At 39.7% G+C, this 7,409-nt stretch overlaps 1 pseudogene; it reads right to left on the reverse strand.

Annotated features, from left to right (window-relative positions):
• Positions 1-299: 299 nt before the first annotated feature.
• Positions 300-5,340, reverse strand: LOC128892751 (uncharacterized; annotated as a pseudogene).
• Between the last annotated feature and the right edge of the window lie 2,069 nt (positions 5,341-7,409).

Below are 7,409 nucleotides of genomic sequence, written 5' to 3' on the forward strand. Positions count from 1 at the left end.
GAAGAAGGGTGTAACAGAAAGTGACGTAAATCCTAAATTTACGAGGAATACGTTTCTTTTGGAGCAAGGGCAAAAGAGGTAGGGGTAGATCCCTCTTTTTTAAGCCGAATACGACGTACATTCGCTCCATTTGCTCCGTCTACGTTGAACCACGCGTTTATTTGCGCTCGCGACAAAAAATATAGCGATTCTCTAGGTCGACCGTCCCGTTTATATTCGTTTTGCTCCCCCCCCCCCCCCCACTTCCTCCCTCCCTTCCCCTTGTGTCGGTGATACGTCCAATTCTGTTTTCGCGGGGTCTGGTTATCGGAGATTGCTTTTTCTACGCTCGCAAACAAACACAAACGCGCTGGCCGCCAAGCCAACATAGAGGATCGCAAATGGGATAAATAAATGTCTCATCGCGATCTTCCTGTGACCGTTTGACTCGTCCGTTACGTGACTCCACTTCTTTGGCTGCACCATCCCGCTGTACCACTTGTCGTAGAACCCTCCGTTGTTTAACCTCCCCAGGATGCTGTTTATGCGCTTGCGAAACGGAGATCCTGGAACAGATGATTCAACGATCATTTAGGTTGATTTCAACTTACGGCTGTTTTCTACAGATTTTATTCAATCGTATAGATGCTCGGGGGAAATATAGTCGGTTGCGTCGGGGTGTGCGTTTATTATTTAGAAAAGATTGTTTCTTCTTTGTACCGAGTACTCGGGATGTCCAGAAAGCAGTTGGAATACGTGAAAAATCTTAATCTTTTTTTTTTTTATTATTTAATTATTTATTAGCAAGATCATTAACGACCGCGGTATAACACATAGCTACAAATTAATTACAAATTAATCGCACGTATACAATGGTTAAACTTTGTTATATAAGTCTACACTTTTTTCAAATGAAAGAGTCGCAGTGATATTTCTAAGACTGTTAAGGCAGTCGCCGAGATCTGTCGGAGGTTTGAAATCTAGTCGTTTAAATTGGAACATTGGGCGGTCAGGTAATACACGTGCGATAGATAATTTAATATTGCAGGAATTACAGATCGTAGGTGAATTTCAATCTTGATTTTTTGAAGACGAGAGTGCTTTTCGCTGCAGGATTTAAAAGATTAATTTTAGAAGTTAAGAATCAAAACAGTCGAATGAAACCTGTGGCGTGGTATGGAAAACGTTACATTGTAATATTACAAGTATAAAAATATTATATTAATAACAAATATCATGTAATATATATGAATATAATATAATATAATAGCTATTATAGATAAATAATATTTGTACAGTATTTATATTTGTACATCTTACGATCAAATATTATAGATATTAAACTATTATGAATAATATATATATATATGTACAATCATATGATTGTGTATGTAGTTTCCAATAGTTTGAATAATATTTACACAAACTCCGTAATTACTTAAAAAAAAAATTGACGAAGGAATACCAGTCACGCCGGCAGTGGAATATTTTACATAGCATAAATGGCATTTAAACGAGAAAATGAACTTTGCAGTTGTTTACAGTTGTTACGATTCCTGTATAGAATAGGAAACAAAAGAGCAATTGTTTAAATGCATACTCGCTACCTTTGTACATTATGCACTGCACTAACGACTATCGGAAATTGGACGATACCTTTTGTCATAATGAGGGCAAGTATATACTCCTTGGGGCACTCTTTAACGAGATGTAGCTTCTTTCTTTGATACTCGTCGAACTGAAAGGGTAGCGTTCTCGGTGGATGAAGGTACCCAGCGTCCTTAGTTTCGAACAGCCTTCTGTGGATTTCCGTCAAGTTTGCCAATTTCAATCTCTTGTGAAGACGTTGTATCAGCGGCGACGTGGAGTCCGACAGGGCATCTTCTATTACATCTCTAGCATTAGTGAAAATTGGCATGCCTGGAACAAAAGGGAAACCGAGATTTCAATTTTGACGTTCGTTCTCTTTAAGAAACAGCATTCGATATTATGATAACATGTAATATTCATTCCGTTAAATAAAGACTTCGATCGTGGCATTCGTTCTGTTATACTTTGCTACAACTGCTATTTTATTTATTAACTTTTTATCAAAATTTTGATGATAATATGCCACCCCGACCTTAAGTAGAACTACGTTACTTAGTATTTTATGAGTAGCCTGCAGATGTTTATGCATTTGTAGGAAATGTGCAAGAAAGTACAAAATGCACACGATATGCAAGAACATAACAAAACATTGAAAGTTTAAGAAAGTTAAAGTAAAGTTCGTATTACAATATTTACAGAGCAAAATAGATTCCTATTCAGGTTCAATTTTTATAGGCACGATTTTATTTTAATATTTAAAATATTTACAATATTTGCAGAGTAAAATGAACTCCTATTCAGGTTCAATTTTCGTAAGTACGTTTGCAAAGATCTTATTTTGCATAAAGATCTGCAGTCTACTCACGAGTCACATTATTTGGACATCCAAGATTGAAACAGTAGCTTCGATACATTAAAAGGTCGTTGACCATAGATCTAAGGATCAGTTCCTAGATCACTTCACAGTAAACGAATTTTCTTTGGCTTTCAGTTAGAGCCAATGGTTACCAAACCTACCCAATCTCAGGCAGGGATCAATGGAATCAGAGTTAAGCTCTTACCGGTTTCCTCGAGTTCCTCCAAAGTATCGATGTCGTCGTAATACAACCGTTTGCTGAATGTGGACGCCAGCTGAGACGTGAACACCCCATTCAGAATAAGACTCAGCCACAAACTGCACATCAGCAGCAACCTCTCCGGAAACCAAGGTTGGCTGTGCGAAAAGGGCTGCACCAATTGCAGAACCACCTTGGCCAGATACTTGGTCAGCGAGGCGAGGCAGATCAAAGAGGCTTGCTTCAATTGCTTCGAATGTTCATCCCGGGTTCCAAAGTTTCGTTTCGGCTCGACTGGACGAACCCTGTTAGTAAAATTGGGGATGGAGAATACGCGAGACAACTTTCGTAGACTGCTAGACCGAAGCTCACTTTTATATCGCTCGGATATTTCTCTCTATAAATACACCTCTGTTTATTTTGCGAAAAATCACGTTTGTTTTCAATGAAACCAAATATTGTCTGTATTTGTACAGTCCTTTTACGTTCAACGCTCTAGCAAATATTTATTTTTCGCAGTTTAAACTCATTCTATTCTTTCCAAAATAAAAGAGTCTTGATTTTTATACAATCATGGGTAGTTAGAGAGAGAAATAGAGCTTGTGTAGTTTCACAAAGAGGCAAGGACGATTTAATACTACCCTGAAGAACAGTACTATACTCGTTCAACGCTCTATCAAATATTTATTTTTTCCCGGTTTAAACTCATCCTATGTTTTCTAAAATAAAAGAAACATCATGGGTTGCAGATAGAGAGAGGAATAAAATCTGTGTAATTCCATAAAGTCCTTGAGAAGGACTTAGCAGTTTCCCCTAAACCACCAAGACCACTCCAAGTTCTCAGCATTCTAACTGCTAACGACATAATATTTCAACATTATAGGTCAGAATAGTGAAAGATACAAAATACTCTCACTTTATACAGAGTTACACAATGTCTCATACCATAAATCAGGAAGATTCTACGTAATCCTCGACATCGTCACACAATATACTACAGCAAATTATGGTATATTGCTGAGGATTCTATCGAAATAGAGTATAATGCTGCTAACCACATAATATTTCAACGCTATACGTCAGAATAGCGATAGATACAGAATACTCCCACATCATACAACGTTACACAATGTCCCATACGATAATTCAGGACGATACTACGTAATCCTCGACATAGATGCAGAGTATACTACAGCGAATTATAGTCCAAGACCTAGTATTCCATCGAAATACACTATAATCCGGATAACTAGATATTATTTCAGCACTATATGTCTGAATACTGAAAGATACAGAATAAAACAACGATAAACAATGCCTCGCACCATAATGCAGCAAGATACTACGTAATCCGTAACATCGATGCAGAGTATACTACAGCGAATTATAGTCCAAGACCGAGTATTCCATCGAAATGCAGTATAATCCGGATAACTACATATTATTCCAGCATTATATGTCAGAATACTGAAAGATACAGTATACTCTCACATCACGCAAGGTTATGGTCTGGGTATTCTCTTACCCAGATGCATCTCGTTCCATCTTCATAGTCCAAGGATCGTTCTCAGACCCTCTGACACTCCTCTTCTTGTTCATCAGGCACGTGTAGATCGTAGTGATGGTAAAATGGCCAGCGAACACCAGTAACCAAGTACCGCCACTGAACGTCTTAACGATAACCAAATAATCTGGTACGGGAGGAGCCTTTGGCACCAAAACGCAAAGCTTGTCACTGGTGATGGCAGTGGTGGATTCCACGAGCCTGGTCGAGTAATCCTTGATAAAGAATTGATTAAACGAAACGTCCGCGTACCCTTGAACCAAATGTCCTATTGTACCAAAGAACACGCCGTTGTCCTCCCAGCCGTACAAGTCCTTGGTCGGCACGAGTACAGGCGTGACGTTCATGTTCCTGGTGACCTCCTCGAGGTACAAGTAATCTATTCCTTCGTAGGAATCTCCCTTCTTCAACATCGACGCTGACTCGAAGATAGAGATCTTCAGGGGGTAGAGCCCGAAGCTGCGCCTGTCCTCATCGAAAAAATCCGAGATGTCTGTGCTATTTGGAAAATCGATCATCAGGAAGTCTTCCTTGTTAGCTGTTACGCAGAACCAATCGCAGCTGGTGTTCTGGACGTTCCTGACGTGACTTCCGGCGTACTCGAAGGGATCGTACCGGATAGCCTTGTCGTCGGAGAAAAATATTACCCTGTAAACTCTTCGGAACTTCCAGAGCCTCTCGAACGCCCATCTGCAGAAGCGTTCGCGTTCGAACATGTCCGACGACTCCTGGACCGTCTCCTGGAGGATGTACACGTTCTCTGGGTGCCAGAACGCGACCAGGTGAGGCGAACTGAGGATGTCCCTGAGGTGGTCCGTGTTCGAAAATAACACCAACACGCAGCCCTCGGCCTCGCGGGAGCGATTCTCGCGTTTACCGTGCTCTTGTTTCACGGAGATGATGTGTCTGATGGTCAGCAGTCGGGCGGTGACGTTGAGACGGCGCAGGAGCTCGGGGGGGCACGTCGAAGACGCTGCTATCGTCGAAATCGTCGAACACGACGGTCAGCAAGCCGGTTTTGCTCGCGTTCGCACATTTCGCCAGGAATGGGTACACGGACGAGTAGTTGTCCGAGTTCGGGACCTTAAATTGGCTTGTTACGTGGAAAAGGAGGGCCAATGGGAGCAGGATTCCTAGGAGCTGCGTGAACATCCTCTGGAATTTGAATAAATTTAGGGTTGAGTCGTCTGGGTACTTTTAGTCATTCCATTTTTTACATAGAGAGATTTTTATATAGTTTGTAATCTGTATGCTTCTAAATAGAGTGATACAATCGAAAGAACTCTTAGGGATTTACTTTTATACACCTGCAATTATTTATACTTGACTACTTTATACACAAGAAAAAGAAAAATGTACATGTCGAATTGAGTAACCTCCTCCCTTTCGAAGTCGGTTAATAAGATTTTTACCAGGAAAATTCTTTTGAAAACGGTCAGAATAAAATCGAAACGTTAGGAATAAGTAGTTGTCCGAGTTCAGGACCTTAAATTGGCTTGTTACGCGAGAAAGGACGGCCAATGGGAGCAGGATTACTACGAGCTGCGTGAACATCCTCTGGAATTTGAATAAATTTAGGGTTGAGTCGACTGGGTACTTTTGAGTCATTCCATTTTTTATATAGAGAGAATTTGATAAAGTTTGTAATCTGCGTGCTTCTAAATAAAGTTAATGACACAATCGGAAGATTTATTTTTACACACCTGCAATTATTTATATTTGACTACTTTATACGCCAGAATAATATTTTGACCAGGAAAATTCTTTCGAAAACGGCCAGAATAAAATCGAAACGTTAGGAATGCTCGCGATGGTTTTATCTAGAAAATTAATTTTCATTTTCAATTTCGATTGTCGTTCCATTTCAGCGTTGTATCAACTTGGACAAGAGGAAGGGATTGGAGTGATCATTTGGGGAAATACAGAGAGCTGTCGAGGCATCGAATTGACGATCGGAAAACGAAATGTAATCCCAGGAATCGAAACTACGTTTCAACGAAGGACGAGTTAATTCACGCCATTCAATAAGCTAGCTTATAGAGTCGCGGGATCGCAAATCTGGCTCGAATCGAGTCAACATTTTCTTCGAAAACTGTTTAAAGGATCCTCGCAAACTGGATTTACCTACCAGAGATCAGGCAAACGTTCGAGAAATTCATTTCTACGTGGCCGTTCTTCTTTCATTTTCTAAAAATTCTTTACTACCATGTTCTTCATTTTACTTTCATGTTCAGATTTAAATGAATCTGATAGGTCAATAATTATTATCCTTTTTTAAAGGGTTCATAAAATTGTTTACTACCATGTTCTTTATTTTACGTTCATGTTCAGATTTGAATGAATCAGATCTCAGTACAGTTCGATAATTATTATCCTTTTTTAAAGTAAGTAAGTAGTTCGACTTTTACGATATATAACATTTAAATTGATACAATTCACGGTGAGCATTTGTATGTCTCACTTAAAGGTCTGTGTTAAAATTACAAAATTTTCATATAGTTTTTCGTAAAATTGGAGCGTACTTATTTAAAGAACAATCAACTATCGTTAAAATTCTCCGTTAAATAAATCCACTACTTTAAATAACGTACAGGGAGTAGATGAGGAATGAATTTGGAATTGTCTAAACTTTTCTTTCGCACAACCTCGGAACGAATTTGATCGACGTACCAAGAAATAACAACCTCGAGAAACTTTCCAACTGTCTTCCTTTCTAATATTACTTTGCGATTTCGAACGCAACCATTTTTCCCATCCCTTTACTATCCAATGGTTCTATTCTTTATCTGGAAATCTTCGTCACGTCTCCCGTTGAAAATCGCGCACCTCGGTCAGGTTAACCGGAAAGGAACACGTTCCAGCACTTTGTTAAGGTCGGTGTTTATGGAACGCGCTGCGTTAACGTCGCTAGCGACGCGTTAAATAAAAAGCTCGTCCACGCTGGACTTTGTTTCATGGCATTTTCTATCCTCTCGACTCTTTCCTGGGCGCGAGCACACTCTGTGACATAGATCAACCTTTTCCGTTCGAGCTAACGGATTTAAACAGCTGTTTTACATAATTGAAGCTTTCACTCAGGCGTGACGTTCATGCAGGATACGCCCTGTACGCTCTGCACTTTATACTCTCTGTTCTTTAATATTCGCTACCTGCTATCCACTTTATTAATTTGCGAAAAGCGGGAAACGTGAAAAAAGCGTGTACTTATTTTGAAAATGTAT

Source organism: Hylaeus anthracinus, unplaced genomic scaffold (assembly GCF_026225885.1).
Source record: "Hylaeus anthracinus isolate JK02 unplaced genomic scaffold, UHH_iyHylAnth1.0_haploid 16886, whole genome shotgun sequence".
Lineage (NCBI taxonomy): Eukaryota > Metazoa > Arthropoda > Insecta > Hymenoptera > Colletidae > Hylaeus > Hylaeus anthracinus.